This window comes from Mytilus californianus, unplaced genomic scaffold (genome assembly GCF_021869535.1).
Source record: "Mytilus californianus isolate M0D057914Y unplaced genomic scaffold, xbMytCali1.0.p SCAF_1, whole genome shotgun sequence".
NCBI classification, from domain to species: domain Eukaryota; kingdom Metazoa; phylum Mollusca; class Bivalvia; order Mytilida; family Mytilidae; genus Mytilus; species Mytilus californianus.
The window spans coordinates 19,336,996-19,362,685 of NW_026262581.1; positions in this window are offsets into that span (position 1 = coordinate 19,336,996).

Genomic DNA, 25,690 nt, shown 5'->3' on the forward strand with positions numbered 1-25,690 from the left:
TGCATGTATCAACAGTGTCAATAGCAAACTCATCAGAGGGTTTGTTGTGGTGTATCGGTAGCGCTCGGTTTTAACAGTCACTAAGGTTCATAATTTCTTACAACTGGTGAGTTTGGACACAGCAATAAAACATGTAAAAAGAAAACATTGAATATCGATATCCTTTTTTTCCCCGAAAAACGATAAAGCCAAACCTATATATTAACGATTAACCTCGGCACATTTACAGCTGACTTCATAAGAGAGGTAACCTTTGCATTGAGCTCAAAATAGGCAGGAATACTTACCGCGGTGTAAATGAAGGTGAACTGACAAAACAAGGTCTTAATTGAGAGACTGTTATAGCAAGTTTGAGTTCGGAAACGAATACAAATAACAATAATCAACATATTGCTTGCTCCAGATATTCTGACTTGATACAGGCAAAACATGTTATGACATGTATGGAGGTATGTCTGTTTTAACAGACCAAAAGTGCTATGATATGTACAACATATACTCTGTGCGAATGGTTGAGGTAAGTCCGCAGGGAAGTGTAATGGACGAAAATAACGAATGTTTTTAAAAAGATCAAATATCCCATTGGTTTCAACAATTGCATTTCAAATTAAAACACTATACTTCCCATTTAATCGATTGCTTCTTTGTTTGAAAAGACGATATTGAATACGTTAAAAAAACTTAAGCTACGTTAAAAAGTTATACATACTGACTTGCTGTGTTGAACATCTTTTTAAACTGTACATTTCCATAGCTAAGATTCAATAATTGTTCAAATAAAAAATACAAATATATGACTGAAATGAACTAAACGAATTAAAATAATTGTTTACTTTTTACACATTGTGACTTGGATGGATAGTTGTTTCATTGGCACTCATACCCAATCTCTTATTTATATAAAAGACTTTATATTTAAACTCTCAATATGAACTGTGACAAATGAATTTTTGTAAACAGTACTTCATCACAAATAGAACGGTCGTTCATTTATTTTTAAACGTATTACACTACATTAACATTGTTTTCAAAAAATTCCTAATTTTCATTCAGTAGCATACATGTACCTGGCAGAAAATCATTCGCAAAAATTTTAGACAAACGAAATGAAATAGAATGTTTTACTAGCCCAAAATCTTACTTTTTTAAATAAAACATTTTGCAAAACGTGTAACATTATGACATGTATTTAGGATGGTGGAAAAACTCATTTAAGAAATCAGTCGCATTATTTAGTACGCTAGGCTCGCGATTTCTGTACAAATGTCTCATCAGTGGAGCTGGTTTAAAAACAGTTGGAATGCCATATCAATTACGAAGCTAACGAGCATTAAAATTAACAATGACAAAGGTTAGCCATAGCCAATGCCATAAATAGTTTAAACATAATCTAATGTTGAAAAAAGAAAATGGATGAAACACAAATTTTTAACAAATATAATATACAATTACAGATTAATGAACACTACATGGACAACTTTCCTACATATATATTGACACATTCATCTAGCATGAAGAAATCATTACATAAAAGGTGCTGAGCGCATCTATCCCATCGATTTTGAGATAAAAGATACAACATATACAGTCAAGTCTTCCTCATATCTTGACTTACATCTAGAAATTGAAAATGAGGGTCGGTTGAAAACAAAACTTTACCACAAAAGAGATGGTTTCAGCTTTCCAATTGTGAAATTCCCATTTCTATGTAGCATTATTCCAGCAGCGTCTGCATATGCTATACACATCTCTCAGTTGATACGATATTTCAGGGCTTGTATTTCCTATCATGATTTCCGATAATAACGGATATGTTCCAATTGTCATACCCCCAGTTTTTGGTGGGGTTCATGTTGATCAGTCTTTAGTTTTCTATGTTGTGGTTTGTGTACTCTTGTTTGTCTGTTTGTCTTTTTCTTTTTTAGCCATGGCGTTGTCAGTTTATTTTCGACTTATGAGTTTGAATGTTCCTTTGGTTTCTTTCGTCTCTCTTTTACACAAAAGATCAATTGTTAAATATAATAACGCAATTTGAATGTTTCCTACTACAGAAATAATAAATACAAACGTATCGAGAAATGTCATTTCTTCTATTTGTGTACATTGATTAGGTCCTCTGTATAAATATTTGTACATTTAATTTTTGTGTTGTCTTATATCTATCTTATTGGATATAAAGTTATTGTTATCTTTCCTGATGAAGGTAGCTTCAAAAAGGTGGTTTGGATGCACCAAATATATAGATTGTTATTTTTATCTAACTTATACCGAATAAAACGATAAACATGAATAATCTACACAGCAATTGGTATGTTTTTATAATTACAAATCGCTGGTTAAAAAGTGAGAATTGCGTTGTCGATAATAATACTACCGGACCTAAACATACCGCACCAAACGCGCACTTTAAGAATGAATGTCTCCTCCGTAATGCTCGAGGCCAAACATGTAAAGGTCAACAATATAATTCAAACGTTGTATTGCTGATGACAGCAAATTCCGCTAAAACAATATCCGTAATTTGATTATATAAGAGATCATACCACAACAGTAATAAATTATCACGATTATTGTATACTTTGGAAATGGAATGTAAATGCGGTTATTGTTTCATTGAAATTTGCTGGTATACAATTTTTGAATATCATTGTAGATTAACAAAAGTATCTCCTTCACAAATAGTCTCGATTCCTTGTCTATAATTGACTATACTTCTGATCGTTTTTGGATTAATAAGCTCATCATTGCTAATTCACGTTTTTGATAAGATTCGAATTTTCAGATATTTAGGAACAGTGCGTGATATTAATTTTGAAATGCGGATCTAGTGCAGTAAAATTGAAACACAACCATGTTTAACCCCGCCATATGATGTATGTGTCTGTCCCATTTCATGATCCTGATATTAAGTGGTTGTCGTTGGTTCATGTTTGTCATAATCTGGTCGGGAAGTTTTCCGGTTTGATTTTTTGAGGTTGTTACACATTTTTATGTCGAGGACTTCTATCGCTGACTATACGGTATAGGTTTTTCTCGTTGTTGAAAGCCATACGCTGACCTTTAATTGCTTTAATCTTCGTCATTTGAACTCCGCTGGATAAATGTCTCATTGGCAATCATACCACATCTCCTTTTTTAAACAATGTATGTTATACTATAACAAGAGTCTCTCAAGAGCCTGAATCGCTCACCTGTAATTTTTTGCTTAAATCTTTCATCAATGATTATTTTTGCTTTTCAATATATATTAATGAGTGGCTTAAAAATGCCATTTAAATGTTCTTTGTATTTGTCATATTTTCTTCAAAAGCAAAAAAATGCATTTTCTCCTATGTTCATGTTTAGCCATAGTGACTATGTTTCTTGACGTACAAGGAAATAAAATACAAAAGTTATACTAGATACTCTGAAACTCATTCAGCCAAAGTTTGGATAAAATTGATTCAAAGGAGAAGATTTTTTAAAGTAAGCAAACTAGATGAACAAATTGTGAAAAATTGTCTTTAAAGGGCAATAACTCCTTAAGGTGTCAAATGAACAATTTGGTCATATAAAACTTATTTGTAGATCTTACTTTTCTGAACATTTTTGCTGTTTACAGTTATCTATCTACAATAATATTCAAGATAATAACCGAAAACTGCAAAATGTCCTTAAAATCATCAATTCAGGGGCAATAACCTAAAAATCAGATACCCGATTTGGCTGATAATTTCAGAGCAGGTAGACCTTGACCTAATGAATACTTTAACTTCTTGTCTGATTTCCTCTCAACGCTTTTGTTTTTGAGATATAAGTCAAAAACTGCATTTTACCCTATGTTCTATTTTTAGCCATGGCAACTATGTTTTATGAGGAAACATAAAATAAAACACAGACTTTATTCTAAATAACTGAGAATCATTCAGCTTAAGTTTGGTTTAATTAAGTTTAGTAGTTTCAGAGGAGAAGATTTGTTAAAGTAAAAAAACATGATTATTGTCCTTAAAGGGCAATTACTGCTTAAGGGATCAATTGACAATTTTGTTCATATAAACTTATTTGTAGACCTTACTTTGCTGAACATGTTTGAAATTATTGAGTTCTGGCCGTTCATTAAGTGTAAAACGTGCTATATAAATTGTTTTATTATTGCTTAAAACTTACACAATTTGCATTCAGAGGTGTGCTGTCCGGTAAAGGGTACAGAGTAGCAAACAGTGGGTATTATTAAATATTGTTTTATAACAAATTACTTATGTCATTTACTTTAATATTAGATGTTTATCAATTAAATCAAAACAAAACATGTACTACTTTAATCTATGTTTATGCTATGTTGGAAAGTTATGATTGCAATTATTCTGCTTGTGTTCGGCGCCAATAAAGTAATTGTTGTTGTTGTTGCATTCGGTTCATATATTTCAGAAAATATCAATCATTAGTACATGTATTATAAATTTAGGCAGCAAACGTTTACTGCTTTTCAAAATCTAATACACCATTTAAAGATTGTCTTAGCTGTATTTAAAAAAAACCTTTCGGAATTTTGGGTATCCAATGCTCTTCAACTTTGTACTTTATTTGTTTTTTTTTTTTTTTTTTTTTTTTTTATGGGAGCATCACTGATGAGTGTTTTGTAGATAAAATGCGCGTCTGAAGTAAAAAAAAATGAAGCCTTGTATGTATGAAGAGTTTACTCATAGTTATCGAAGAAGATAGAATTCAAGGTAACAAACAATAACTTGACGGAATCACGTGTACCCTCAAAGAGGCGAGACCGGTTGCAACCACAGAGCAAGTCTCTTCCGCTATGCATGAACTTCCGGAGTGCAAATAAAAAATCAGTAGAAATGTAACAACTAGGAATAGACCATAATCGGTAAAACTACAGATGATACGACTTTTCTAGTATCTTATGATATAAGAACGCAAAAACATGTCGCTCGCAAGTTGAGAGACAAATACATCATATCGGTCGAACATTGTCAAATTATTCTTGATCAAGATCATAGATCAGATGTAATGTCAATATCAGCCGTTTTTAATTTTAACCCAGTTGGATCAATTTTTGTGTAAGCAGCACCTCGTATTAATGAAGTCCGTATAGTTTGAATATGCACTAGCGTAACGTATTAATTGAGATATCACAAGCTATGTTCCTCCTGTGAAATTGCTCACAGACTATATTTTGAAGTGATCGATCTGTGTCAATGTCGAAAAAAAGATCCTAATATGATCCGGACCTTCAAGTTTCGGTAATATCCTTTATCTCCAGTTCTTTGGAATACATGAAATGTAAGCACTTGTTGAAATGTGGCTAATTAGGTGACATGACATCATCAATATATTTGAAAGTGAAACTACTATATAACTTTGCATACTATGGACTCAATAGTATTTGTTGGATATCAATTTTCGGAATTTCGTGTTTATAAGCGAACCAGCGGCTCTTTTCACAAAAAATCTTAAGAGTAAAAATACTCGTAAATAATAGACATTCCAGTATAATTTACAGTGACTTGTAATCGTAGGATTTTTTTGTGAAAAGAGTCGCAGAAATATAAATGTTCAATGAAGTAAAAATTTGCAATAGGCTTTTACAAAACCATGAAATAAGATATACATGAATATACGAATTTTCCTCAATACACGAAAATTAGTACCAAGGAAAATACATGAATTCATAGTATTTCAATCATATTGTATCTATAGTTTCAAATACTCTTTTTGATTTTTGGTCCTCAATGCTCTTCAATTTCGTACTTTATTTTGCCTTTGAACTTTTTTATTTGGGCGTCACTAATGAGTCTTTTGTAGACAAATGCGCTTCTTGACGTACAAAGTTTTAAGCCTGATATCTTTGATGAGTTTGTGTACCATTTTTCAGTTATGTCAAATGTTATAAAAAAAGTGTGGATAATAAAACAGTGTTAATAAGATGCAACAGGATAGAGACCCTACATCACATCTACAGGTCAACATACACTTCATAAGTATATATATTATATAACCAAGCTGTAAAATTATTTCGAGTCCATATATGTTGAATAGAGAAACAATAACATCAACTTCAAAAGGTCTTACGTCTTGCCAATATAAAAGACAAAAAAAAATCATTAAGATAGAACGCAACCTCCTACGCCCTAGGTCATCATCTAGGAGTGAATAATGCACATGTAGCTGGTTTAATCTAGTTTAACGGCTACATATCTGTCAACTTCGTAAAATCTTCACGGAGGAGTATAAGCACACTACGACCATGTCTATATCTTGTAATCAGAGTTTCAATTATATATACTATGATTTGAATGTGAATATATTATATGTGCCATTTTCACTCATTTGAATGCCTGTTTTGAGGTATCAATGCTATTAAGTCAACATCACAATTTTTTGAAAATTTCCGTGCATCAGGAATATTAAGAAGTATGGGGAGATATCACATATAATAATTATAACTTCCTTACATTTCCACCAATGGAATTCATAAAGGTGCATGAATGCACTTAAATACTAATCGTCAATGAAATACATTCAACTCTATAATAATGTCATAAGCACATATAACTAGTATACAATTACCAGCAAAACAATCATCTACGAATTTTCTTTAGAAGTACAATATTAGCTAGTATGAATATCATAGCGTGCTACACTCTTTTTAATGTTCTTCAATGTTGGTGATTACCTGTACGTTTATTAATATCTTGGAAACTCGTTTTATACGATATGAAGTTGAAAATAACACTGCCAGATGTAAGTATTGGCAAATAGAAAAAAATATAGTTTGTACAAAAACATTAAGGGTACCTATTTCACTGCACCAGATATGCATTTCACAAATTAATGTCTCTTCGGTGATGCTCGAGACCAAATTATTTTAATATCGAAAACCTTACACAAATGTTGACGAGCTGATCCAACGAAGAAGCACCTGAAGTAAACAATACAATGGATTGTTATCGTTAACGTTTTTCAAGGTTGTCACTTTGATGACTGAAGTAGACTAATTGTTTTGTCATCTCATTTTTAATATGGCATTTTGTATAAGACTTCGAGTTATTCATTTGTGTATTGCATCTCCACAAAACAGTTAATGCTGTGCGTAGGAAGAATAACGATACCATGTAGACAATCAAAGTTTAAAAGTCTACATAAAATTTATAGTCATTAGACCAAAGGCAGAACATAAAAAGAGACCAACAGTAAATCATAGCAATCTTTCTTTTATTCAGTATTGTATAGCTGTATTATCCTGTTATAATGCGACAGCATTACCGATTTCATTTTGGTTATTCTTTTTGGTATCGGTTCGTCTTGATTATCCGCTATTGCATAGTGTATCCCCTCATGAACATCTTTACATCTAAATGAATACAGTCTTTCTAGATACCTGGTTTAAAATTTTGTCCGCCAGGCGAGCGTTTTGCAGTATGCGGAAAAGGAAAGTAATTTCGTTATGTTCTTCTTCATTGAAATTTGAAAAGGACGAATTTAATAAAATCTAGATGTATATATCCAAATAAACAGGATAAACTACTCAACACAACTTAATCGATTATTGTTCTTTTCTTTAAATTAGATTGCGTTATATAGTCACTGTCTAAGGACCCAGACGTAAAAGAAAACACTCGTATATGAGATTTACCCGACTGGAATGTGTATTTTTTTTCAATTGATTTTGAAATATACCTCACTGTGCTTTATGTAAGTGACTGTTACCAAAACAATTATCTATAGGTGTTCAGACAAACAATTTATATGCTTGAATGTCATGCAGGTTTATGTATTTATGAATCGGAATGCAATCATTATAACACTGCATAGGAAGACAAAAAGTATACATTAATAGCTTTCACATTATTTTATTCAAATACATACATTAGAACAGCTCATATACATGTATACAAACAAACATCATTCCTTCCATATATCTTATAATTTTGCCGACTGGTTCTGTCTTTCTTTTGAATATTGATAATACGCATACAAATTAAACTTGAAACATAAAATATGACTTCCGTATTGCAATCTTTACAGGTTATTCACTATATTCATATTTCATGAGAAAACGTGAGTGCAAATAAATCCCTTGCTTACTCAAACAGACACTTGTATTGTCCTTAATCACTAAAGATTGGCATATACCATGTATACCGAATCTCCATCTATAAAAAATTGATACACGTATAGCAGTACTCGTACTGATCCTAAAAGCATAGAAAATAATATCACTACCTTACGTTGCTCATTTGTATGAATGCCTACTGCAATTTGGATGGTATATTTTTTGTATTCTGTTGTTTGAAGAATAGCATTTTTTTTGGGGGGGGGGGGGGGGGGGGGGGGGGGAGAGACACATTAAGTAAGGGTTAATGTTGTCGATTAATAATGATATAAATCTATATTTTATTAGTTATATAACTTCATGGGAACATGAGTGAAGCTAGGAACTTTAATTGCATGTTTCATTCCTGTTTACTTAAAACGTGATCGATGTATGTATGATGTACATTTTTGAAAATCTGTATGCTTTTTATAGTTTCTATTAATTTTGTATGGCTCTGGCAATTGAATTAGAAATTCAGATTATTGATTCAATGGCTTCTGTGATGTTTATGTATTTCAAAGTGATTAATATCCTATGAGAAAAACTTACAAATTTGGACAAGAATTCTGGTCGCCGAGTTTGTACTGTTCTTATAACTTAGAACACCTCAACTGGATCATCTATTTTCATTTTCTCTAAAATCAAACTTAATGCAACAAACTGTCCGCTTTTTGTTGCACCATTTCTGAAAAATATAAAAATAAATATTAAATATACATGCTTTGATCATTTAACGTATTTGCGGTCATCTGGAAAAGGAATGTTACTTACATGAAAGCTATCAATAATTATATTTATAGTTTATCTGGATATAAAATATTGAAAATAGAAAGCAATTAACTTTGATAAAAAAGAAAGAGTGTATTTTTTTTTAGAGTGTAGAGATACTTGTAAGTAGACACTTTTATGTTGTCTGCTTTGTTTTACATTTTTCAATGTTGTAACATTTATACTAAACTTTTTAAAATGTTTGTCTTTCATAATTTTCAAATGATAACAACAGTGATGCAATAGATTAGTCGTATTCATTAAAATACAAAGTGAGTTTTATTTTTAAAACAACACGGAAAATCATGCAAGAAAGTATATCAAAATGCAGCACGATTTCGATATTTTTCTAATTAAAAAAAGAACGACATGATTTTTGCCATAGCAGGCTACATTGATAAATGAATTTGTTTTAATGGATTTATTAACATATTTTAAAACATATGCGTAAACTATGTACTTAATTTTAGAATTGGAAATGTGCTTTTTTGGAATATTGTTTTTTAATTGCCGAACAAAAGTCTAAAGTCAAGCTTGTCAAATACCTGCATACGACAGTCACTTGACCCGTGCGCTGTTTTAGTTGTTCGGTTACTTTTTGCAATAGTACAAGCATATCAGTTGTTGAAGGTAGCGAATCGTGGCCATTGTCACAGTCTTTTGCAGAGAAAACAAATATCGACCTTTTATCTGGTTGATTCTTAAAAATACGAACACAAAATGGAAATTGTAGATGCGTCCCTTCGGTTTCGGCCACGATGTTCAGTGAGTAGTATTGTTTGAATAGTAACATGAGTAATGGCAATATAAATGTATGCCCTTATATTTTTACAGTTAGGGATTTTTGCTTGTGAGAGAGCTGTCTACATATTCCTTTATATTAATGTTCTATTTGTTTTACTGTATTGTTAATTTCTGTGTCATTTGGTATCTTGTAGAGAGTTGTCTCATTGGCAATCATACCACATCTTCTTTTTATATGATAAATACTTCAGCTGTCAATATTTTACGTCCTGTTAGCCGAATAATTAAATTGTATTTACGAAATTATGTTTTGTAAAAATACTGCATGTGTACTTTAACAAATATATTCTAAAAATTATCAGCGTTTTTCTCAAGTTTCTAGTACAGCTTGCAGTGTCAGAATGCCTGTTAAGTGTAAGTGGTAATTTTCTAAGGGAGTAACCATAAATGCGCTTAATATTCAGTATATCATATTCCTTATTATAGATGTGTCTATCAGTTAACAGGTATCTATATTTTATTTTCATGTACGAAAAACAAATCAATATGTGTAAAATTATACCATCGACAATTGAATAATTTCCTTTATAAATTAACAAACTGTTATGGTTCAATTGTGAATGCCGAACATACACTGCACATTCTCTACAAAACTATAACGTCACACTTCATACACAGGAGATGCACGTTTATCATTTCGGTCTGTTTGGATCAAATTGCAAGTATTGCAATTACATGTGTATTGCTTAAAATATGCAATATCTACCTCTTATGCATCAAGGATACATTTATCATTTATCACATTTGTCATAGATATTACAAGTAAAACAATTCTACAATTATTTTAAATTTATCTCATTTTCTTACCCCTCGATGAAACAGGGAAAGCGTGACTCCTTCCGGTGTATTGTCAATATCAAGGTCAATGTTAACATTTTCAAATTTCAATGTTTTGTTTTTTCCTGACCACAACGGAGCATCCTTAAATTAAACCAAATTATAAATTTGTTACTTTAAAAAGCACCTCAGACGCAACAAGGTGATATATATTTCATTTTCATTTTACCCGAGATCAACAAGAATTGAATACAGTGCTTTTTTTATTTTGATTAGTTTATTTATTTGGGTTAACTTTTCTGTATTGCTGTTCAAATGTGGAAGTTTTAAAAGAATACATTCAACAAGCTACATTGTAACATATACACATATTAGTTAACGCATTGATAATATATTACATACAAACCAGTTCTCTTTGTCATTGAAGCAATTAGTAAAATTAAACATGTTATACTTTATTTCATAATAACCATAAGATAAAAAAAAAATTTTGCTTAGATATAGTATTGTTTCAAAATAGGTATCGTTTATTCTGAAAAATGTGAAAAATAATCTGTTCAAATATATGGAGATAAAAGATTATTTGCCTGTTTGCCGTGTATTTTATATCTTTTAATAACCTTAATTCTATACAATTTCTTTATACACTAAAAAGCAGAATTTGCTATACGCAATTAATGCAAAACGCCAAAAACAAAAATAAGAGACAAATAGAGGTAAATATAAGTCTTCAACATAAGTAGTGTTCATTGTATTTTAAAAATATGTATAGATTCTCTCTTGTATATCGAAAACGTTAAAAATCCGCTTCAACAAACATACATCAACTATTTGTTTCCATCACCAATTCCTCCAAATGACAAACAAATATTAAGCTGTTTTTAGTCTAACCTACGGAAGCGTATAAGGGCCATCCTTTTTTATTTATTTTTTTTTCAAATTGTCGACTTAAATCTTAGAATTATCAACTTTAATCTTGGAAGATCTAACTTTAATCTTGGAATTATCAACTTTCATCTTGGAATTATCAACTTTAATCTTGAAATATCCAACTTTAATCTTGGAATTATCAACTTTCATCTTGGAATTATCAACTTTAATCTTGGAATTATCAACATTAAACTTGGAAATTCCAACTCTAATCTTCCGACCTTCATCAGTCCGACACTGATTTTTTCCGACTTTCATTAATCGATCGAATCTCTGGATTGAGAACATCGTGACATTTGGCTCACTGGACTCTCGCCTCTGTCAAACAGTGCACTTCTGTTTTATGTGCTTTGCTTTACTTTTTGTTGGTGATTGCTATTGTCGAAGGACATCAGTCTATTCAGCAATATAATATAATAAATGCTTGTACTGCATACATACTTACAATTGGATATGTAAATTTTGACATTATCACTGAGGAGGGAGGGGAGGGTGTGTGCCATTTTTACCTAAAAAATGTAACCATTTTTATATAACATTCACTAATATTTGGTACATATATGTATATATAAATATATACAAAGAATGACCTTTACTTATATACAATATTTTAATTTTAAAATGCATAGATTGAGAAACTTTATATTTATGTAAATATAAAGTCCCTGGTTGATTCAAATACCACAAGAATTCCAATAACATATTTATATAAGATACGTAGAACATACCCGAAATCAATATAAAGTAATGATAGAACAATGCATATCAATATAGATTGTCATTAAAAGGTAGTGTCATATATATAAAATCTTGCAAAATTATGAGTCATATCTTTGGCATATCCACGTATACCCATCAATAGGAAGTTACCCCCCCCCCCCTTTTCATGGATATTAGGCTACGCGAAGATATACAAGACTTTAGATACACGTCTTTTTTTTCTTGAACATTTTACAAAAAATTTAGCTGCGAAAATAATTATAAGAAGATTAAGTATACGGAGAATCACAATAAACTATGAACTAGAAGTAAAATATCAGTCATTTCCAAGATTAAAATTGATAATTCCAAGATTAAAATTGGAATTTCAAAGTTTAATGTTGATAATTCCAAGTTTAAAGTTGATATTTCCAAGATTAAAGTTGATAATTCCAAGAATAAAGTTGGAAATTCCAAGACTAAAGGAAATAATTCAAGATTAAAGTTGATAATTCTAAGATTAAAGTCGACAATTTGAAAAAAAATAAATAAAAAAGGATGGCCCTAATACGATTTTGTACTAAACATACGGTCACTGATATTCTTACGTCACATAGACTTACTGATGACATAAGTTTACTATATGGATATTCTTTCTTTCCTTGCATTTTTGGTCACGAAATTTCATGATAATATATGCTACAGTTGTTTAACGTGATGAAAAATATGTATGTCAAAATTTTCCAAGTTTATTTTGTTAAGTAATAAAAGTACAAGTATAGTAGAATGCTGAAACTCTTTGTGTGTCAGTCATGGTATGTTTACGATCGTATTTATATAAGCGACTTTATCTCATTTCACGTTTGATACATTTATCCTTCGATCATGAAATTTATACAGAACATTGTGAAAATGTCAATCTTATCGTAAAAAGAATTCAGGCCAATTGAAAAGTTTAACTTTTCAATTACTCCTGTCCATTACATTTAAAATGTAAATATAACCAGATAAAATGTTACAAGATTCAGGTCTGTAAAAAAGACAAATTTTGCTGAATCGGCACTTTTTCAAAACCATGCAATATCAAACTGCCAGTAGGGGTATTGAGAAATGTCAAAACTTTGAAAACTGTCCTAATTTTCTTTCATTTTAGGTTGTTTGTTAATGTATTAGTTATCATTAAGCTGCAACTTTTCTATAATAATACAAAAAACCAGGTCAAAATACCCTAAAATAGGCTTAAAATGGCCTTTTGTCAGTACAGAAATGGACAATTATCAAATGTTCTGCATACACAAATAATGGTTAAATATTTTTTGTTTGACTTGAGTCCGACAGTGATACACGAGACATTTCTAAACTCATACGTGTAGGCAATTTAACCATCACTTGTTTAGGAATAACACATTCTGGTGAAATGAATGATATTTATGAAAATCTAAATAATTCCAACTACAGAGTATATGAAGTAAAACTCTATTTAGATATTTTCCAGTGGTAAGTAAAATATGGAAAATGCAAGTATCTACTCGTTGTCAACAATTATGGACATTTTGAAATATATAAATATTTCTAGTGTTTCACAAAAACGCACACAAATGTCGATAATTTGCTTAATACAGATAGAAAGTTACGGAACTATAGATAGTCACACTTTAAAATATGTATATTGAAAAAAAGAAACCTCCAGAACAAATCTGATCTAAATTTAGATCAATCTCTAACTTGCTTTACTTCCTCGAAGTTATGAACATAAGCATAGTATAATCACAGATTTATATTTCAATTCGATTGTTCTAGAACAGATTAAGAAATTCGTCATCACAATTGTTAGTTATAGTGTATGATAATGAGAACCTAGTGAAATAGCACGTGAAATTCCAACTATGCGTGACTACCTGTATATGTCTCTGCTTCGGCGGTTCATTTGTGAAATAGAAGAAAAGAGAACAAGTGGTATCTAAGTTGATCTATGTTTCGGTCAAGCTTCATAAATTGATTACAAAATATTCAAGATTTACGATTTATATTGATTAAAAAGATATTATTGCCAATGACAGAGACCAAATTAGCCCAATTAATGTTTGTGTGTACTTTAACAACTAAAGCCGTAATTCCGCTGTAGTGCACGGATCACATCTGTTTTAACATGTAGGTGCAAGAAAAATACACTCGAACTAAGTCTAAAAGTATACAACAATCCTATCTGTGTGCATTATACCCGAGACTACTATAACACAGTATAGTAGTCTCAGATTATACGCTCGGGAATATACGTTTTACTATATTGAATTTTTAGCAAATGCTATTTTTCAACTCTAGTCCTCAGCAAAAGCGCTTTTTTTTTATCTGACAAGCTTAATTTCGGATTTAATTAAGTTAGGAGGCTAATCCTTTAATGAAAGAAATGATAATAGGCATTCTCTTTACAAAAATTATTTCCCCGAGAAATAATCTCCAGGTTATTGCTTTTTGAATTTCATTATGTATACATCGAAATACAAGTTAAAGAATTCTGGTAAACTAAATTAAACACATGTGCAATGATATCCTCTATTAAATTTGGGAAATATAGCATTAATTGATTCCTTTATTCTGCATATTTGAATCTATATGTTAATTGCAGAGAACGTAACTGACATGATTTTTGCCATAGCAGGCTACATTAATAAATGATTTTTTTTTAATGGATTTATTAACATATTTTAAAACATATGCGTAAACTATGTACTTAATTTTACAATTGGAAATGTGCTTTTTTGGAATATTGTTTTTTATTGCCGAACAAAAGTCTAAAGTCAAGCTTGTCAAATACCTGCATACGACATTCACTGGACCCGTGCGCTGTTTTCGTTGTTCGGTTACTTTTTGCAATAGTACAAGCATATCAGTTGTTGAAGGTAGCAAATCGTGGCCATTTTCACAGTCTTTTGCAGAGAAAACAAATATCGACCTTTTATCTGGTTGATTCTTAAAAATACGAACACAAAATGGAAATTGTAGATGCGTCCCTTCGGTTTCGGCCACGATGTTCAGTGAGTAGTATTGTTTGAATAGTAACATGAGTAATGGCAATATAAATGTATGCCCTTATATTTTTACAGTTAGGGATTTTTGCTTGTGAGAGAGCTGTCTACATATTCCTTTATATTAATGTTCTATTTGTTTTACTATATTGTTAATTTCTGTGTCATTTGGTATCATGTAGAGAGTTGTCTCATTGGCAATCATACCACATCTTCTTTTTATATGATAAATACTATAGCTGTCAATATTTTACGTCCTGTTAGCCGAATAATTAAATTGTATTTACGAAATTATGTTTTGTAAAAATACTGCATGTGTACTTTAACAAATATATTCTAAAAATGATCAGTGTTTTTCTCAAATTTCTAGTACAGCTTGCAGTGTCAGAATGCATGTTAAGTGTAAGTGGTTATTTTCTAAGGGAGTTACCATAAATGCTCTTAATATTCAGTATATCATATTCCTTATTATAGATGTGTCTATCAGTTAACAGGTATCTATATTTTATCTTCATGTACGAAAAACAAATCAATATGTGTAAAATTATACCATCGACAATTGAATAATTTCCTTTATAAATTAACAAACTGTTATGGTTCAATTGTGAATGCCGAACATACACTGCACATTCTCTACAAAACTAAAACGTCACACTTCATACACAGGAGATGCACGTTTCTCATTTCGGTCTGTTTGGACAAAATTGCAAGTATTGCAATTACATGTGTATTGCTTAAAATATGCAATATCTACCTCTTATGCATCAAGGATATATTTATCATTTATCACATTTGTCATAGATATTACAAGTAAAACAATTCTACAATTATTTTAAATTTATCTCATTTTCTTACCCCTCGATGAAACAGGGAAAGCGTGACTCCTTCCGGTGTATTGTCAATATCAAGGTCAATGTTAACATTTTCAAATTTCAATGTTTTGTCTTTTCCTGACCACAACGGAGCATCCTTAAATCAAACCAAATTATAAATGTGTTACTTTAAAAAGCGCCTCAGACGCAACAAGGTGATATATATTTCATTTTCATTTTACCCGAGATCAACAAGAATTGAATACAGTGCTTTTTTTTATTTTACTTAGTTTATTTATTTGGGTTAACTTTTCTGTATTGCTGTTCAAATGTGGAAGTTTTAAAAGAATACATTCAACAAGCTACATTGTAACATTTACACATATTAGTTAACGCATTGATAATATATTACATACAAAACAGTTCTCTTTGTCATTGAAGCAATTAGTAAAATTAAACATGTTATACTTTATTTCATAATAACCATAAGATAAAAGACAAATTTTGCTTAGATACAGTATTGTTTCAAAATAGGTATCGTTTATTCTGAAAAATGTGAAAAATAATCTATTCAAATATATGGAGATGAAAGATTAGTTGCCTGTTTGCCGTGTATTTTATATCTTTTAATAACCTTAATTCTATACAATTTCTTTATACACTAAAAAGCAGAATTTGCTATACGCAATTAATGCAAAACGCCAAAAACACAAATAAGAGACAAATAGAGGTAAATATAAGTCTTCAACATAAGAAGGGTTCATTGTATTTTAAAAATATGTATAGATTCTCTCTTGTATATCGAAAACGTTGAAAATCCGCTTCAACAAACATACATCAACTATTTGTTTCCATCACCAATTCCTCCAAATAACAAACAAATATTAAGCTGTTTTTAGTCTAAACTACGGAAGCGTATTAGGGCCATCCTTTTTTATTTATTTTTTTTTCAAATTGTCGACTTAAATCTTGGAATTATCAACTTTAATCTTGGAAGTTCTAACTTTAATCTTGGAATTATCAACTTTCATCTTGGAATTATCAACTTTAATCTTGAAATATCCAACTTTAATCTTGGAATTATCAACTTTCATCTTGGAATTATCAACTTTAATCTTGGAATTATCAACATTAAACTTGGAAATTCCAACTCTAATCTTCCGACCTTCATCAGTCCGACACTGATTTTTTCCGACTTTCATTAATCGATTGAATCTCTGGATTGAGAACATCGTGACATTTGGCTCACTGGACTCTCGCCTCTGCCAAACAGTGCACTTCTGTTTTATGTGCTTTGCTTTACTTTTTGTTGGTGATTGCTATTGTCGATGGACATCAGTCTATTCAGCAATATAATATAATAAATGCTTATACTGCATACATACTTACAATTGGATATGTAAATTTTGACATTATCACCGGGGAGGGAGGGGAGGGTGTGAGCTATTTTTACCTAAAAAATGTAACCATTTTTATATAACATTCACTAATATTTGGTACATATATGTATATATAAATATATACAAAGAATGACCTTTACTTATATACAATATTTTAATTTTAAAATGCATAGATTCAGAAACTTTATATTTATGTAAATATAAAGTCCCTGGTTGATTCAAATACCACAAGAATTCCAATAACATATTTATATAAGATACGTAGAACATACCAATAATCAATATAAAGTAATGAAAGAACAATGCATATCAATATAGATTGTCATTAAAAGGTAGGGTCATATATATAAAATCTTGCAAAATTATGAGTCATATCTTTGGCATATCCACGTATACCCATCAATAGGAAGTTACCCCCCCCCCCCCCCTTTTCATGGATATTAGGCTACGCGAAGATATACAAGACTTTAGATACACGTCTTTTTTTCTTGAACATTTTACAAAAAATTTAGCTGCGAAAATAATTATAAGAAGATTAAGTATACGGAGAATCACAATAAACTATGAACTAGAAGTCAAATATCAGTCATTTCCAAGATTAAAGTTGATAATTCCAAGATTAAAATTGGAATTTCAAAGTTTAATGTTGATAATTCCAAGTTTAAAGTTGATATTTCCAAGATTAAAGTTGATAATTCCAAGAATAAAGTTGGAAATTCCAAGACTAAAGGAAATAATTCAAGATTAAAGTTGATAATTCTAAGATTAAAGTCGACAATTTGAAAAAAAATAAATAAAAAAGGATGGCCCTAATACGATTTTGTACTAAACATACTGTCACTGATATTCTTACGTCACATAGACTTACTGATGACATTAGTTTACCATATGGATATTCTTTCTTTCCTTGCATTTTTGGTCACGAAATTTCATGATAATATATGCTACAGTTGTTTAACGTGATGAAAAATATGTATGTCAAAATTTTCCAAGTTTATTTTGTTAAGTAATAAAAGTACAAGTATAGTAGAATGCTGAAACTCTTTGTGTGTCAGTCATGGTATGTTTACGATCGTATTTATATAAGCGACTTTATCTCATTTCACGTTTGATACATTTATCCTTCGATCATGAAATTTATACAGAACATTGTGAAAATGTCAATCTTATCGTAAAAAGAATTCAGGCCAATTGAAAAGTTTAACTTTTCAATTACTCCTGTCCATTACATTTAAAATGTAAATATAACCAGATAAAATGTTACAAGATTCAGGTCTGTAAAAAAGACAAATTTTGCTGAATCGGCACTTTTTCAAAACCATGCAATATCAACCTGCCAGTAGGGGTATTGAGAAATGTCAAAACTTTGAAAACTGTCCTAATTTTCTTTCATTTTAGGTTGTTTGTTAATGTATTAGTTACCATTAAGCTGCAACTTTTCTATAATAATACAAAAAACCAGGTCAAAATACCCTAAAATAGGCTTAAAATGGCCTTTTGTCAGTACAGAAATGGACAATTATCAAATGTTCTGCATACACAAATAATGGTTAAATAATTTTTCAAAATATTTTGCACAAATAGTTATTACATATAAGGTATCAAAAATACAACATATCAGTCTGATTGGATAATTTTGGATTTGGACCATTTTGCATGATTTTACCACATACTGGCTCTTCAAGGGAAACTCCGCAAAAAAATGAAAAATTGATATTATGTTCATAATGTATAAAAAAGCACAAATTCATAAAAATTAAAGCTTTATTCTCCTACATAAGATATCACCATCGATTTTAAATTGAGAATTTCAATTCTCTACATGTAGCCATCTTGCCAGCATTCCCGGTTAATAAAACCACGTGATAACTATAAACCACAAAGTACCCAAACAAGCAGGGAAAACGTAGTCGTAATTAAATGTCAAAATCTCTTGTCAATCGTACGGTTGTTTTACCCGACAAGATAATGACAAACGCATACACAGTCACAGATCCTAAAAAAAGAATTATACCAAACATAGTTTCTACCTATCGGCAAGCTATTTTTATAATTAACTCCATACGGGATCCGGAACAATTTTTTTTTTTTTTATAACTATAGTCAGTCGTTTTTAAACTGTTTTCTTTTTACTAAGTTTATGAAAGAAAGTAATCTAAGGGAATTATAGATAAGACTACTTTTATAAATTCTCTCATATTTCAAAGTCAAACTAGCGGTGTTCCGTGTAAAACAAGTTTTCAAAACCTGATTTTATTCATAACGCGTTTATGTAATACATTTATTTAAATCGGTCCTTCCATAATTTGATCATCAGCATGTCTAACGGAATTATTGTCAGAGGTATTGTGAGGTGACATGACCAGGTATTCAAGCGATTTCTTGTCGGGCTTAAAACACTTATTATACAATTACGTAATGCAGGTTCATGCATCGCTTCACTGCTGACCTTATATACCACTGTGTATAGATCAGTGTACACGGCCAGTAATTTGGAACTATCAGGTGTAATATACATCATGTGTACATTTTGTTTGACTTGAGTCCGACAGTGATACACGAGACATTTCTAAACTCATACGTGTAGGCAATTTAACCATCACTTGTTTATGAATAACACATTCTGGTGAAATGAATGATATTTATGAAAATCTAAATAATTCCAACTACAGATTATATGAAGTAAAACTCTATTTAGATATTTTCCAGTGGTAAGTAAAATATGGAAAATGCAAGTATGTACTCGTTGTCAACAATTATGGACATTTTGAAATATATAAATATTTCTAGTATTTCACGAAAACGCACAAAATGTCGATCATTGCTTAAAACAGATAGAAAGTTACGGAACTATAGATAGTCACACTTTAAAATATGTATATTGAAAAAAAGAAACCTCCAGAACAAATCTGATCTAAATTTAGATCAATCTCTAACTTGCTTTACTTCCTCGAAGTTATGAACATAAGCAAAGTATAATCACAGATTTATATTTCAATTCGATTGTTCTAGAACAGATTAAGAAATTCGTCATCACAATTGTTAGTTATAGTGTATGATAATGAGAACCTAGCGAAATAGCACTTGAAATTCCAACTATGTGTGACTACCTGTATATGTCTCTGCTTCGGCGGTTCATTTGTGAAATAGAAGAAAAGAGAACAAGTGGTATCTAAGTGGATCTATGTTTCGGTCAATCTTCATAAATTGATTACAAAATTTTCAAGATTTACGATTTATATTGATTAAAAAGATGTGCGATATTATTGCCAATGACAGAGACCAAATTAGCCCAATTAATGTTTGTGCGTACTTTAACAACTAAAGCCGTAATTCCGCTGTAGTGCACGGATCACATCTGTTTTAACATGTAGGTGCAAGAAAAATACACTCGAACTAAGTCTAAAAGTACACAACAATCCTATTTGTGTGCATTATACCTGAGACTACTATAACACAGTATAGTAGTCTCAGACTATACGCTCGGGAATATACGTTTTACTATATTGGATTTTTAGCAAATGCTATTTTTCAACCCTAATCCTCAGCAAAAGCGCTTTTTTTTATCTGACAAGCTTAATTTCGGATTTAATTAAGTTAGGAGGCTATGATTTATAATTTGGGTAAGTTTTGGCTGTTTTGGTGTTATACCACCCGCCCCGTACTCGGTATTTTTTTTACATAATTCATATAAATTTCAGATCCTTCAGTTTGCATATAAATATCATTTTATTCAAATTTCGTTTAACAACTTACACACCTAAGACGAATAGTAACGTATGGCTTAGTACAGCATGCAGGCATTAACTTATCGTTGACAGATACGACCACGAGACATTGATATAAGTCTTCGGTCTGCATACACAAGTATATCAATATTTGAATAACCATGTTGAATTTACAACGTATGGCTAAGTATACCATGCAGACATTTAGATATATTGAGGGACAACGTACAACACCTCATATAAAAACAAACACGCTCTATTCATAAAAAAATTGTGCGACTAAAAGTTTATTTGATGAGGAAAATTAGTCTCTTTTGATCTCAAGTTAAGTTAACTTGTTCAATAGCTAATTAATTAGCCTAAACTTCTACTGAATGCTAATCCTTTAATGAAAGAAATGATAATAGGTATTCTCTCTAAAAAAAATAATTTCCCCGAGAAATAATCTCCAGGTGATTGCTTTTTGAATTTTATTATGTATACATCGAAATACAAGTTAAAGAATTCTGGTAAACTAAATTAATGTGCAATGGTATCCCTCTATTAAATTTGGGAAATATAGCATTAATTTTATTCCTTTATTCTTCATATTTGAATCTATATGTTAATTGCAGAGAACGTAACTGAAAATGCTTCCTTTTTTAGTTTTATTCTCTGCTAGGATTAAAAATTTGAATTTTATTTTCAAGGAAATCAGACAATTATTTTTTTCTCTCATTGTCATCGTATATTTAAATCGGTGTATTAAACTCGCCATTCCGGCTATTTCTGTTAATCTGTTGGTTCAAAATGACAACATATACACACCTGTAAAAGCGTACGTTTGAGGCTTCATTGCCCTCAGGTAAAATAAACGAATTGTTTTACAAAATGCTCATCTATTCGAGAAATAAACAATGCCTTTCCGAAATAACAGACGCATCCTATCCACACAGACTTTGTGTTGAAATGAAATTATTATTATAAGGTACATAAAAATGAAAAATATTTTCAGTTCAATATCAGTAAAATATTTTTCTTCAATAAATATATAAGGAATAAATCACAACTATTAATAGATAAAATCAAATCGCAAATATGAACCATAATATTTTTTATTTAATCAATGCAAAACGTTACACGTGTGTTCATTTTCTTTCATTCTTCTTTTGTGGTTATTAGCTACAAGAAACGGTCATCTGCGCGCTTTTAATTACGGAAAATTCGATACGCGATTAAGACTTTAACTGATTTTATTATTTCCCAGCATTCACTAAATCGGGTTAAAATGTCACAACCCAATGACGTATGTCAACCAAAAAAGTTACAAATACTTGATTTTCTCCGTTATTTGAGGCAATATAAATTTAAAACTTTGTGAATGTGTTTTTTATGTTATGAGGAACATTTTAGATGATTAGTAAAAAATCGCGGATTTTCCCTTTAACAATGCGTAAAATATCCGTTAGAGACCAAACAGATAGAAGTCATCCTCTACAGACTGCTCAATCTTCAGAATAACCATAAATCAAACTGTTTTTGTATTTTAGTTAACATTGCCAAAACACTCATTTCATGATACACAAAAACTTACCGGAATCATAACTGCATTGATGTAATCGGTTTTGTTCTTAGCAAAGGACATACAATAATGCCTGTATTCGTCATGTACAATGCAATCGAAAGCGACGTGAGACAAATATAAGATTATGTCTAAAAAAACAATGAATAGTCTAAGACGTTACTTAAGACTTATTGCAATGTCTTTTTTTGTTATTCATAGTGTCGCAGGATAACATAGCTTGATTATCATTCGTGGTGTTTCGTCTATACAAGACATTCCATCTATATTTTACGTCTATACTCCAGATGAGGCGGCTTTCGAATTTGAATCTTAGATATATAATGGATATCTATTTCAAATAAACGATAAAATGGGCGAAAAAAAAGAATCAGATGATTTCATTGAAACATTCATCTATAAGCTATTAAGGCATATTGTATTCCGTATCACCCATTTTTATATGTTTTATATGTATATATTTACCCTAACATGTATATAACACCAGAAATGGAAATATACATCAACGGATTTATATCAGTAGCACCCAAATTTGCCAGGTGAAGTAAATTAAGGCAACAGTAGTATACCGCTGTTCAAAAGTCATAAATCGATTGAGAGAAAACAAATACGGGTTACAAACTAAAACCGAGGGATAAACATCAACTATAAGAGGAAAACAACGGAACAACAGAAACACTGAAGTGCAACAAAAACAAACGCCAACATACATAGAAACGAACTATTAGATAACAACTGTCATATTCCTGACTTGGAACACGATATTTTAAGAAAAAAAGGTGGGTTGAACCTGGTGTTATAGCAACACTACGTGACAGAAATACAGCACAAACAAACGCAAGAACACTCAGCACAGAGAAACGCACAAATAAATAATATAAAAGTCGTTACAACATGTAACATGTAGCATGTTGATGTTGTAATAGTCACCAAATAGATGTTTCACATGTGTTCATTTCCCGTCAACAAATAACATAGTTGATGAGATGACAGTTTCGCTTTCTGTGTGACCCATTAAGGTGTTGTTGCAAGCGTATTTTACGTGCAGGGAGCACTGTACTGTTACACCACTGTCCAAGGTTAGGGGGAAAGGAGGGGGGGGGGGGGCACCCGCTAACACGTTAAACCCCCGCCACATTCTGTATGTTCCTGTCCCAAGTCAGGAGCCTGTAATTCAGTGATTGTCGTGTCGTTTGTTGCTGCATATCATATTTGTTTTTCGTTGATTATTTTGTACATAAATTAATCCGTTAGTTTTCTCATTTGAATTGTTTTACATTAACCATTTCCAGGCCTTGTAAAGCTGACTATGTGGTATGTAGGCCGTATGGTTCCCATAGTTGTTAATTTTTTGTGTCATTTGGTTTCTTCTGAAGAGTTGTCTCGTTGGCAATTATACCAAATCTTCTTATTATTATAAGTATGGTTCATTACAAATAACAAATTTTCAAACATTGACACCTTACTTTAATAAATTAAGTATACCTTTTATTGAGACATCTCTGTACTCTGATACTTTTCAAAAGGGAGAACTAAACTGAAAAAAATCGATTGTTTTATTACTTCAAGTTAAAGTAAATGGTGTTTAGATATATACACTCTGTCATGTCTGTAGCAGTAAAGTTTAAAATTAAAGACATTGTAATAATGAAAGAAATGAAAAACGATAAGGATACAATAAATTTCAGATTTATCAGTTGTGACATGTAAAAAGCAAACCTGTATATTTTGAGGTATCCTTTGGTCTTAACGGGAATGGTGTTTCCTTTAAAAAATTGTCAACAAAATAAAATGCAATAAAATATCATGTTTGAAAATATTCCGCAGTACCTCAGACAATGATAATAATAATGTAGGGTCTGCATCAAGAACGTACTTTTAGCACCGAAACTTTATCAAGTTCATCGGATAAGCCTTATGATAAGCGTTTTCTGTAGTTTGAACAGATAGCTGTTTAAAATTTTACAATGATATGCTCAATCAATTTATGTAATCTATTGATCACATATATTCATACCCAATTCTCTGATACCTATTAATAGTGAAAGTTGAATGGATATTTGTACTGTTGTTAAAAAACACATATATTTTCGCAAACAAATAGTAATTAAACAAATATTAATTTTCAGTTTGTTAGTTTTTTGCACCAAACTGATAATCCAATTTGCTCTAAATAGATTGTCATAAACATGAAGAAGAGTGCACACGCTGAAACGTCGCCCGCGCCGGATCATAATCCCTATATCTCGCATACTGCGACTTTCCTTGCAGGCGAGACAAAAATCTCCTTAGTTTAGTCTGATTTTTTATGTTGTGTGAAGAGTAAGCACAAAATGTATAAACAGTTTTTTCAACAGTTATTAGAGTTTATATGAAAACAGTTTTCTTTGCAAACTAATATAGCTACCATTTTTTTTTTTCTTAATAAGGGAGTCTAGGATTTAATGTTGAGCATGTTGAGTGAGAAATTGTTTTCTCACGCATAAAGGGAAAACAATAATGCATTATTAACAGCTATATGTATTGAATAATTATTTTCTTCAGATTCATAATATGTTTAAGCAAGGAAAGTGTTGGATTATAAATATAAACATTTCTCAAACATCCTAGTGTTGAACAAAAACAAAATTATTATAGGCTGATGTTCAATTGGTAAAGAGAAATTTTCGAACTAAAAGTCTATACATTCTTGTTAATTATAGAACAATTTTGTCGTTTATTCTTGTTTTTTCAGTTTTATTTGGCACAAAATATCGTCATAACAGTCACCCTGCCAAAGAGTCAGTACATCAAACCTTCTCATATTAAAATATCCCATACAATGGAAAGAATAATGATGCCAAATACCAAATATATCATGTAGGAAGCTAAGAAACAACACCTTAGCACTATAGTGGGTCATTATTACTGGTAGAATTCCATTATATATAGAACAACATTTCAAAAGTAAACCTGTATGTACAGTCTGGTTAAATAATACAAAAGGTGTATTGTATCAGTCATAACTCAAATGAATTATATACTATACTCATTATCTAAAAACAACTTTAAAGGTACTTTTAATTTGCAAACGAAAATAAAGTTTTTGCAAAT